Raw genomic sequence first — 12753 nt, 5'->3', positions numbered from 1 at the left:
GGGTGGATCCGTGCAGGTCGTGTAAGCATCCAACCAACCCTGCTTCTGCACCAAGGGAAGGCTTGGGAAAACTACTGAAACGATACAAGCAAATAAAATTCAGTCACTTTTCCCATCATTTTGATCCTCATTTTGGCATTTTGACTTGTCCAGCAAACCTGATTAAGATTACATGGCAGGATTTTTTTTTTTTTTTTTTCTAGCTGGAAAAATATGATTTTTTCTCCATCCAAATGGAATGGGTGGTTTTCTTGTCAGTGTTTAAATTGGCCTCCTTGGGAGCATGCCCTGAGATGGTGATGTCTACATCACAGAATAGAGACAACTCTTGCCTTGACAAAAAGAAAAATTGTGGTTTAATGGAATAAAAACTATGTTCAAAAGACATTATATTAAAACTCTACAGACAGAGAGCTTTCTGACTGTGTCTTTCCTTAGGGTCTCAGCTATGAGCTCCTCAGGGACTCTCAATCCAGATTAAACCCCTAGGGATATATATATATGTACATGTATTTCTATGTGTGTATATATATGTAAATACCACATAAGCCTGTAAAAAATCCATAAGAATCTCTCTATTGACTTCAAAGGCATTTAAATCCATGGTAGTAATGCAACTATATATTTGTAGCTGATTTGAGGATTTAGGGAATCTCTCTCTGAACAACTCATGGAGGCTGTTTGAGATTATAGCGTTACTCCAGGTAGCTCTATTAAATTACAAACACTGTTCTGACTGTGCTCCCAGTCTGCCTGTGCTTGCTGTCTTTTTATTTCTGCCTCGGACTCAAAGTCCCAGCGATGCTGGATTAATAATGGAATGCGCCGTCGCTGGAGCAAGGCTTGTTTTACTGCCCAGAGGGGCCACGGGGTTGGGAAGTGAGAGGTCATCTTGAGGGGAGGGAGTTAAAAGGTCAGGTAGTGTGGCTTGTCACCTGCTCAAGGGAGCTGGAAGGGAACCCAGGGTCTTGAGCACCTTTTGTAACAGCAGAGAAACGATGGGCTGGTGTTGTGGTGGAGGGAGAAGAGCCAGGAGGTTCAGTACTGTTGTGTTTTTAGTGGTGCAACATAGAGTCATAGAAGGTTTGGGATGGAAGGGACCTTAAAGCCCATCCTGTTCCATCCTCTGCCATGGCAAGGACACCTTCCACTGTCCCAGGCTGCTCCAAGCCCTGTCCCACCTGACCTTGGACACTGCCAGGGATCCAGGAGCAGCCTGGACACCCTGTGCCAGGGCGTCTCCACCCGCAGTGTGAAGAATTTCTTCCGAAAATCTAATCTGAACCTACTCTGTCTCAGTTTAAAGCCATTCCCCCTTGTGGAGGTAACAGGGAATTGAAGAGCGCCTGAAAACACGGAGCCAATCCTGTGCTGGCACAAGTCTCTGACAAGTGGTGGCATCTCACAGGTCCCTCTGCTAGGCTGGGACAGCTGGGACACAGCAGCAGCACAGAAATGAACTCTCCCTCTGTTTGCATATGGATGAAGTGGACACGTGTTCCTCCTGCAAACCATCATCTTTTTTATCAGTGAACTTATTCCAGAGAGCTCTCCAATATTAATGGCTTTGCCTGAGCATCTGTAAAATGAGCTCCACAGGATGAAAACCTTGTAAGTCAATACAGGGACTGCTGGTCTGTGCTGTCACTGCCCTGGTGTGCTGTTTGGTTTCCTTCTCTCTCTTCCTGGGCTTCGTTTTAAAAAGCTTTTATAAAACAGAACAACCTCCTGAGCCTTAGGTAATTTTACCATATTAGATATTGAAGTATTGCTGAATCCTGTTAAGCAAATCCAGGCCAAAGAATACAAAACAAAACAAGTAACATCCTAAACCTAAAAATCAAATCTCTTCAGGGATTTCACCTGCTTCTAGTGAGTGGTACTGAAAGACAGGACAGGTTTTTTCTGAGGGGGATGCCTGTCTCTGAATGGGTAACATGTGTGTTAATCACAGCCATAAAGGACACAGGTAGCACCCAAATCACTAGGTCAGGTCTAGTTTCTTGCAGGGGATTTTTCCATTCCATTGAGCTCAACTTTTTTTTTTTTTTTCTATTAGCTGATTTATGCCTTTCAACTTGAGCTGTATCAAAGTCAGCATTTAGCATTGTATATTTTCTTCAGTTTTCATGCAATTTGCAAATGATATACTGTACTTTTATACAGCTAATGTGTTCATTTTAGTGTACAATGCATGCATGAACTTTCTGAATTTTGAGCTGAAAATATGATAAGTGGGTTATATTATGCAGTGAAGGAGTTGTTATATGAAAACACTTCCATATCATCAATTATGTACCAGCTTAATACAAAATGGTATTAATACATGAATCAGTGAAGGGAGTTGTATAATAAGACTCTCATGAGAGCATGAGGCTGATATTTATTAAAGATGTAAGTCCCACGTTAAGAAGGAATACTTTGTTTTATTCATTTATTTGATAAGCATCTCTGCTGCCCAGAAAGGAACAATTTCGTTGTATATTCACAAGCAACTCTCACATGTGTCTCTTGTATTTCTCACAGAGTTCAGAAGTTTGATAAGCAACACAGATATCGTAAAATCCAACTACTGGTTTATGGCCCACGAGTATTTCTTTCATTTGAGCACACAGAAACTCAGTGGCTTTGGAAATGGCTCCTCAGGCAGCTGGTAGTGCAGAGTGGGATCCCATCCTGGCAGAGCTGGGTGGAGTGCTCAGTGGGATCCCTCTCGTGCTGATGCACAGCGTGCTCCAAGCAGCCTCAATGTTATTTTTTCCTGGGTGCTCTTCCACTTATTTCACCTGGATCCCAAACTGCAAACATCCCTCCTGCTCCCAAGAGTATTTCAGAGCAGGCTGCACACCCAGAGAGCCCAGACCTGTTAAAGTCAGCAGAGGTGGGTCTGGAGGTGAGACTGTTCTTGGAGTGTGTGACGTGTCTGGGTTGGGTGCTCAGGCTCAGCTGCAATGTTTTGTGTAGAAATGGTTGCAGCCCCTTTTTTATCAGCATGGAATGGAATGGAATGGAATGGAATGGATGTAGTTCACTTGGAAGGATCCTACCGTGTTCGTCTAGTCCAGCTGCAAAGAGGCCCAGTGTAAAACCCAGCAGCAGTGGAGAGCAGGGGATGAGCCTTGTCCTGGGAACACCTCCTGGCTGATCATGCTGGCTCTCCTACCAGGTAGGTCTTATGGAATACTGGACAGAGACACACATCAAAACAGATTTTATGTTTGGAGGGAGATGGGGGCTCAATTCTATGTATTCAAACCAAGAAGTTAAAGTCTCTGTCGCTCCAAGGCACAGGTTTTCCCTTGAAACCCCGTGATGGGAGGGCATTAGTGTCTGAGCTGCTTTAAGAGTGATCAGGAGCCAAGAGCTGACTCTGCCAGTGGTGTCAGTAGTTCCCATTCATCTCACTTTCAGCAATATTTGGAGCCAGAATTAAGATGCCTTGAGATGAATGGGAGCCACTGTGTACTGCCTTTGTTCTCATTTGATTAAAGTCCAATAGTTTTTTGAGTACTACATTTGATGAGAGGGTGCTTATTATTGTTTTTAACAAACATTTAGATGCTCTGGTGATTTAAAGTCTGGCACAACCCCTTCATCTGTCTGCAGCTCACAACTGACTTATTTCCCCCATTCATTGTAATGTGCTACAGGCACCAGGATGCCAAGAAGAACCATGGATATTTTGGAAGGAAACCCTTACGCTGCTGGAGGAGCTGAGAAAAGCAATCCTGTGAGGGAACTGTGTGAAATGCTGCACAGACAGCCATGGCAAGAGAGCAAAGCTTTGGAAACCACAGCACTGGAAGAATTAGGGGGAACTTCAGGTACCAGCATGTTACAGAGATTTTGTAGCACAGATTCAATCTAGAGGAGCCATTTACTGAATAATAGAAAATAGAAAGAAAAGCTTATACAATATCTAAACCAGGGTAAGAGTAAAGATAGACAACTGTATGATGAAAGGGAGAGGGAGAGAAGTCAGTCTGTGTGTGAGAGAAAGAAGAATGGTGATCAATATTAACAACTGCGCACTGTTTGTTGTAAAAAGTAATGGGATATACAGGAAAACATAAGCAGGGTGATGAAAGAGTGGATGAAGTGATAAAAAAGCCCATGAAAGTCAGAGGGAATTTGTCTTCAAATTTTCCAGGCATTTGGTAAGAGTGACTCTGCAGAGAGCTCCAGGGTAGCGGTCTGGCAGTTTGTTTGTTTAATATGACACTGAAATTAAACAGTAATTCCATTAACAAAAAAATCCTGCTCCTCCCAGTAACCTTAGATGTAGTTGTTGTGGGACAATCGACACAGAAATCATTCCAAAGCTGTTTTGCAGAGGCATAAAGCAAGAAAGATTGCTGCATAATTACTCATTTCCTTCCCCTCCCTTGGCAGCTTTCAGCCCCCAAAGCTGAGGACTGCTTCAGGGTGCATATGACTCAGGAGAATATGCTGCTCCAGTAATGGCCCAGAGGACACCAGCTGACACCTGGGGACACTGGAGTAAGTCCAGAACCAGTGCTGAGCTGCCCAGCCCCAGTTTGGAGCAGCCTGGTCTAGGGGAAGGTGTCCCTGCCCACGGCAGTGGATTGGACTGAGGTGGGCTTTAAGGTCTCTTGACCCTCCATGATTTCGTGATTTCCCAGCCATGCTGTAGCTGTAGGCAGGGACTGGTCCCAACAGTGTCACCAGAGCCAATGTTACTGAAAACACCATCCTCCACGCAGCCCTTGAATCAGGCATGAGGGGCGGCCAAATCGTAGGAAATCTCATTTCTTCCTGTAAGTTCATGTCCAATTTCTTGTCCCCAGCACGCCACAGTGTGATGGATAAGCATCCAACCCTCAGACAAACCTGAAGCAAGGGAGCACTCCTCTCACTAATGAAGACACATTGTCACTGGGCTTGGTGCAAAGACCATTAAAGTTTCCGAGTGGTTCCAGTGGGGACCAGAACAACCCTTTTCCTGAAGAAACAGAGGCATATATTAACCTTAATTGGGAACAGTCTCCACGAGGATTTTCCCTCTGAGGAAAAGGAGCATTTTGCAGATATAATTGTTTTGGAGGGAGTAATTATTCCGTGGATGCTTCCTGAGGTGAATGATGGCTCTTGTTATGTTCTTCCCCCTGAAACTGGAAGAGCCGTAAGAGCCTTGTCAAAGACCAGTGGCATTGCCTGGCAATCCGGGGCTGGGCTGCTGTTCCAACACAGACACACACCAGTAGGAGGAACATTTGTACAGTTTGGCTGAATATTTCCCTATTATTCTTTACCCTGCAGCACAACACAGTTTGCTGCAATTGATTGACTTAGCTGGACGGTGAGATAAAAAATCCTACAAATAAGACTGGGTAGGAGCTGTTCCTCTGCTGTGATTAGATGTAAAACAGCCCCAGCCAGAGCTGTGTTTTGCCTGGGGTCAGATCAACAGAACACACATCCTGGGGTTTCTAAGTGTTAATTTTTACTCAATTTCAGGAAGGCTGGATATCATCACCCTAAAAAAAAACCTTTTCAAGCGATGGGGCGTGAGGATTAGTGGGAGCCACAAGATAATCACTTTTTCCGCCTGATCAGGAAGATGATGCAGGGAGATGATGTGCAGTAAGAGGGGCTGACTAAGGAAAGAAAAAGGAATATAAATCAAAACAGAGATGGGACAGAGAGAACCAGGTAAAACACAGTAGGGAGGAGGATCCCCAGAAAGAGAGCTATCTTCTGCATTTCGCTCTGTGGTCCAGTCTTGCTTACAGTTTCAAGCAAAGTGTGTGAAATTCTAAAAGTGCCTCCCCATCTCTGGATGGGGAAATCTGCCTTTGGGAGACTTCCTGAGTAAGGAGTGAGTCAGGGCTGATCAGCACAACCCATCTCTCCTGAAAGAGTAACCATGAGATGTGGTAGAGCCAAAAGACACTCAAAATGAGATAACTTTTAATCATTTTGTATATAATTTGCTGCAAAGTTTTCTTTCATCATTTCCCTCTTTTCTGCCCCACCTTTCCTATTTGTCTTACCAGCTCTTGGCAGAGACCCTTGGATTGAATAGGGAGCTGCTGTTGAGAAAATGTGGTTTCAGCACTGCAATAAAGCAGTCTTACCCCAATGAATTTTAAAGGCTATTTTGGCTGCCTTGAGAAATGCTGATTTATGACTTGAATGCGTCAGGTTTTTTGCAATTAGCAGGACACGGTCTAGAAGTTATAGATCCATCTTAGGCAAAAATAGACAATTGCCTTTTTTCCAAGCTATTTTTATGAAGCATTTTCCTTCATTCAAGCAGCAAGTTAAATACTCTCTGTTAATAAAGGGTCTTCCACGTTCAGATGAAGAAAATTTTGCTAGATTTTTCTTCAGAGTTGACATTATCACCAAGCATTGCTCTCTGCAAGAAATTAAAGCCATGGGCAGGTTGGTTGATTTGTTGGTACCATGTGTAATATCCCCTCGGGCAATTCCATCCTGAAACCTCATGAAACTCAGTTGCATTGTATGCTAATGCAGCAATTTTAAAAATAGTGGTGTTGAATATTACGTTTCTGTGGATGTGAGAGGCTGTCTGTACCACATGGCATTATCAGATATGAGAGCAGACAATGAGGTTGGCTTGAATGCCACAATTCATTATGCAAAATAATTTTCATTTGAAGACATTCAGACTTGTCACATTTCTTTTAATGAAGCGCTGCTTAAAAAAAAAAAAAAAAAAAAAAAAAAAGCTTAGTAAGAATAGAATTTCAATAATGAATTGGATAACATATTCAAGCAGATATCAATTAATTTTTTAATTATAAAGAACAGTTTTTCTTGAATTTTTCACAAGATGTTAAAAATTTAATCCGTTATTTCTGCGGAAAAAAAGTTTTCTGAGGAAAGAATTTCACAAAGTTTAGACAAGGACTGTGTATAAAACCTGAATCATGATAAAGAAAACATACTTAGGAGATTTTGATGATCTAAGGGACATAATTTCCCACCAAACACCACAGTCTGTGCAATGCAGAGGAACAGAACCTGCTTAAACGAGACACAAAACTTCACCTTGTGTGAGCCAGCAAGGACAGCTGCTGCACCAGCCTACATTACTTCATTCCTGAAAACAGGTTGAAAATCTCAAAAATTCAACTTTTTAAGATGTTTTCTGTTCCACTTTTGGATGGGAAGGATGGAAAAAAGCTCTTTATTTTCCCGAGGACAGGGATTCTGAATCTAAATAAGCACATTTTGCTGAATGGCATAAAAAGAGAACATCAAGACAGCAACATCCACTTGATACATTTTCAGGAACTGCACATCCACGAGGGCCATACAGCTCTGAATAAGGCTCTGCTCTTGTTACAGGCAAGTGCTCCTGAATTTGCTGTTAAAATGCTCCCATCAGTGCTTGGTGCTGGCATCCCTAGGAGGCACCACAGAATGAGGAGAAAGACGTAGAGTGAAGACAAAGCAGTGAAGAGGATGTGTGCCTCAAGACAAAGCAGTGAAGAGGATGTGTGCCTCAAGACAAAGCAGTGAAGAGGATGTGTGCCTCACAGGTGATATTTGGGAACTGGTGAGTAGGGAGGAGGTGTGTCAGCTGGGCAAAGCGAGCACCAGCACCAAGTCATTTGTTTGTGCTCCATCCTAGTGTCAGTTACTACAAATGCATACAAAAAAGATGTTTTCTTATCCCTTAGAGCTATGGGGTGAAAATGCAGCCCATTTTGGCATTTGAAATAAACTCATTATCCTTTGCTTTGCTACTTGTAATAGGAATCATTCAAAGTCATTACAATAGCATTGGTCCTTGGTGAAGGTACCTTTTGGTTTACTGTTAATGCACGTTGCCTCAATGATTAACTTCATAGAGCGGGAATAATTGAAAGCCCAACGTTAGACTGCATTCAGAAGCGTTTGGTTTATCAGACTCCTGCTGTGCCTGCTATGTGCAGAGTTTGATGTAGACAAGTGTAGTAATGGGCAGCGTAGAACATGCAAACCTTAATGATGGCTCTGGCTCAGCATCCACCCTATTTACAGCAGCAAAAAGTCCCATTTTAAAAGCAAAGCGTGACCTCAGGAAATATAAGGTTTATGTTCCTGCCAATTCCTGCTGTACTTTCCCAGGGAGGTGTTAAACCCATTATCAGCCATCACGGACAAAATCAGCATTTCCACCTTTCAATGCCATTTGATTGAGCAGATGTGAATGACAGGCTCGAAGTACAAAGTGGGTACTTTGCACTGCTGTCCACATGTCCGTGCAGCCCATGGAGATGAAAGCCTCAGCCTAAGCTCCACATGTTATTAATCAAGAAGGATTGCTCCATAAAGCTGATTTCCCTTCGCTTCTTTGAAAACCTCCTGCAACTAAGGCTTCAACCCTTTTCTTCCTAGGTCTGTAGTGAGTATAGAAAAAGTCAAATTATGGTGTTGAAAAATGAAAATTCTTATAAATTTCCCAATTTTGTGGCAGAAATAAAGCAAGGAAATATCAGAATTCTTTATGGATATGCTGCATGGGCTGCGGGTTTCATCATTATTTCTTGCACACACGGATTTTATCCTTTGGCCGTTTTATAATTGCATTGCTTGGAAAACTTGGTTGAGGGAACATCACCTCTCTGTTGTTTCCACAGAAGCAGGACGACACAGAGCAGACTGTGGACTGCTCATACCTGCCACAGAGATCCGGTTCCATTCCCAAACCCACTGCTGCCCGCGGCACGTGCAGCTTGTGAGGCAGCTAAAAAAGATGTGGGAACAAAGAATTTGGGCAGCAGCTGGCACACCAGTCTGCCAGGGATGCTTGCAGCAGGCTTCAGCAAGACCGAGCCAGGAGTGTCAATGGAAAAGTTCTTTTTTGAGGGAAATCAAAGCCCGGTGGAAGTGTTGGTTGATAGCACCGCTCCATCCCTCTTTGAGGTAGGCAAGAAACATCCTGTTACCACCTGACACGGAGATACATCCAAGTGCACTTACACTTGTACTTTAAAGGCTCTGTAAGCCAGAGTGGTACAAAGCAGTCGTAGCATCAGAGAATTAAGCCCTGAGGCACAAAGGCCAGATCTGTACTTGAAAAAGCTCCTTTGTGTTGCTGTGCTGGCAAACCCTCCAAGAAGGAATGAGGCGTTTGTAATCCCACACAGAATAGGGAAAGAGATTTTAGATAGGGATACCGAGTTCTGTATGCCGGGGCTCGTGTGGCTAACACAGAGGGTTCGCAAAAGATGTGAGGGTCACCGAGTAACCTTGCTGTGCAGACAGAAACTTCTGAGTGGCTTAGCAGAGGCAGATATGAGCAAAACAAGCTCTTGCCAGCCTTGTCGGGCTGCCTGCTGCTGTTTGTGGAGGTGCACTGAAAGACCCTCTCAACAGCAAGCTACACACACCCCAACATCTGCTCTAACGAGGGGCTTGCTCTTATTCCTACACCGCTTTCCACATCCTCCCCACAGCGATCTTCGGGGACCTTTGCTGGAATGAAAGTTTTCCTGTGTATTTCACGCCTGTTCTCTCATGCCTCCATTCCCAACGGCTTCGTTTCAAATTTTCCCTACTAAGTAGGATTCAAAGTTTTTCTGCTAAGCAAGAACCAGCAACCTTTTCAGGCACCAGGCGCCACACGGCCGCGCCTCGCTTTCCTCATACACAGCCGGAGCGCCAGACAATCCTTCCGAGCAGAAGTTGTCTCAGGGGCTGGGTTTATAGAGGAAAAGGAGGTGCCTAAAGTTTTTACCTCTTGAGAACCTGTACAAGTCCCTGTCTGCTTTTTTGAGCCACAATTCTGCAGAAATGAAGGAGCAACCAAACAAGTGACAAACGAGTCAGAGCGTGCGGCTGCTTGTTTTGTGCAGAGCTCAGAGGTTTTGGTCTTGTGCCTGCAGAGTCACCATATTTTAAAAATGGTAATTTCTGAGACCAATCTAAAAGGCTAATTGTTGCTGTTACTGATCTGCTTTAAAAGCCATGATTAAAGCTGAAGAGAAGAGACACAATTCCTGCCAGCTGTGGGAAGCTTTGTGGCTGCCTTGTCCCAATTACAGGGTTTTTTGTAGAGAGCACACTGTATTAGCATAGCTGCAGCTCCCTTCCAGCAGCAAGCAATCATGAGAAACATTTAATGGCAGGCTTTGGACCATGTCTTTCTTTCCTGTACATAGTGAAGCTATCTGCCCATAAAACACATTTTTTCCCCTCAGTTAATTTACAGGTTTGGAAAACAAAAGTCAGGGTTTAAGCTGATATATTTATCAACTGTATTTATTTTCTTCCTTTTTTTTTTTTTTTTTTCACCTAAAAGAAGTAGCTGACCAAAAGTTTGGATGGCAGTTTCTATTCATTCATCTCAAGTGGCATCATGTTCTGCTCTGACAGCAGGGGTAGAAGAAGCAGAGAGGAGAATTTGCTTAGTGCTCACAAAAAAACCCTCCAGCTCTCCACTCTCTTGAGGTCCTATCCAGAGATTTCAAGACGGGGAAAACAACTGTGAGAAAATGCGGTTAATAACACCTAGGGTTGACTAGGTGACAATTAAAGGAAGATTTTAGACCAAACTGTCTGCTCCCTGTCTGGCTCTTGCTTTCAAGAGGCAGTAGCTCAAGAGGCTGCCTTCAAAAACCAGCCAGACAATCCTCCCAGTAGCCCAGGCTCTCCATTAGCAAGCTGTTCACTAGAAACACTTCTGTCATGGGCAAGGAAGTCTTCTAAGAGCAACGTTTTGTGGTAACACTGTCTGGTTTGGTCATATTCTTCCTGGGAGTTGAGCCAAAGCCCACCGAGGTCAATCAGAACCTCCCACTGACTTTATAATGGCTTAAGCCTTGTTTAGTTGGAGTAACTAATCCAATTTCCACGCCAGTGCTACTGTGAAGTCCCAGTGCTGACACATGAAATTTAGCTCACTGCCAGCATCATTGCAGTTCCTGCTGCTCTCAGCTCTCTCTGATGGAGATTTGTTCACATATCTGCAGCCACAGGAGCTTGGGCAGAAGTCCTGCAAGGCAAGCTGATTTGGGCCCTGTCCATTGTGAATGGAAGACCTCCAGGAGCAGCCTGGGGTACAGGTAAATTTGCCCATGTAATTCAGTGAGGTGGCACTCAGCGCTGCTCCCGTGGCTTGGGGCAGGTTCCTCTGCTGTGGGCAATGTCACGGCTAGGGAGGGGCATCAAACACCTCAGCAGAGACCACTGAACACCTTCTCCAAAACAGGGGCCGTTGCTAACCAGGTTTGTCACCAATTTCCTCAGCCCTTTGAACAGAGAGAACTGAAAGATGTTTTAGCAGTTGGCAGTGCAGCATTCAACAGCCAAATAGGGATGCACTAACCCACATGGGCAGATGCAATTGTTTCCCCAGAGACCCTGCCAAACCACATTCATATGTGCTGGAGGTCAAGAGTGTTGATGAGTTTCTCAGATTAATTCCTCGTTTAGACTTAGTTTTATCTTCTGATCTGACTTAAAGGTTTTGAAATTTCCTCTCCCTTTTTTTGAGTGTGGTTTTCCTCAGGAGCCACCCAGCTGGATGCACAACTCTAGGGCTCAAGAGTTAGTGGTTTCTCTCTAAAAATTCCCTTCCTGCAAGCCAGTAAGGTGTGAGGTTGATCCTTTCAGTACTCATGGAGAGTTAAAACACATGGGGGTAGAGAAGAACTGAAAAGATATTTATCTGGGGACCCGGGCCAATGCTGAGGAATTTGATTCAGTGTCCAGCTGGATGTGAGATAAAGCACAGCAGTGCTTATATCTTGCTTTCCAGACCAGCTGTACAGAGCCACAGTGGGTTTCCAATAGGTAACACCATACCTTAGGGATTTTTGAAAATTAAAAGGCCTTGTGACTGGAAATAATTATGGTTCACAAAGAAAGGATTTGCTTTCACAGAAAAAAGGCCATTGATCTGTGCAGAGTCCTTCAATTTAGTGCTGAATTTGTGTTAAATCTTACGTTACAAGATTTCCTGGGTTTCTTCAAATTTCTAAGAAAACTGGAGATGAACGAGCAGCTATAAATCCTGTAAGTCCAAAAGTGCCAGGTGTATAGCAGCAGGTAGTTTATCAGCTTCTGTTTACCTTAAACCTTGTCAGATACAATGATGATCAGCACTGACTTCCCACCAAACAGGTCAATAGAGGCTCCAGTCTCTGATCCAGATGCCAGATGAGTTGTCCACGAAACATCCATTAGGACACGGACCTCAGGTGTAGGAAAACACAACAAACAATTACAGAGACTTCCTGGCATAAAAGAATTTAAGCCATGATCACCTGCTGGCTCAGAAATAGCTGATGAAATTGGTGATATGATTTCTTGTGATGGCCTGCCTGCTTGATGTCAGGAAGATGCACCTTTGTAAATGTCTCATCAGATGTTTTTTAAGCCTGCAGCACTGCGCTGAGAGAGAACTGCTGCAGCAAGAGTGTTGTGCCATGCTTGTCCAGGGAAATGCTGACCCCTGTGAGGTGCTGGCCAGGATGTCAGCATGGCACAGAAAGGGAATATTTCTGTGGAAAAAATCTACATCTGGTGCTACTGGGCTATGCAGAAGGTAAGGAGTGGTCCTTGAGAGCAGCTGTAATATGTGCTGTGGGCACAGGAGGTTTGGAGTAGCAGTGGGATAAGATAATTCTGTAGTCTGAAACCACATTTATCTGTTGAGTCATCTATTATGTTGTTAAAATGTGATAATTGGAATCCAGGCATTACCAAGCCAAAAAGACAATAATTAAAGCCAAGGCGCAAAAGGGAGTTAATGCTCCAAAATTATTTTGTGCT

This window comes from Hirundo rustica, chromosome 12 (genome assembly GCF_015227805.2).
Source record: "Hirundo rustica isolate bHirRus1 chromosome 12, bHirRus1.pri.v3, whole genome shotgun sequence".
In the NCBI taxonomy this organism is placed as follows: Eukaryota; Metazoa; Chordata; class Aves; order Passeriformes; family Hirundinidae; genus Hirundo; species Hirundo rustica.
This window is presented reverse-complemented; position numbering follows the sequence as displayed.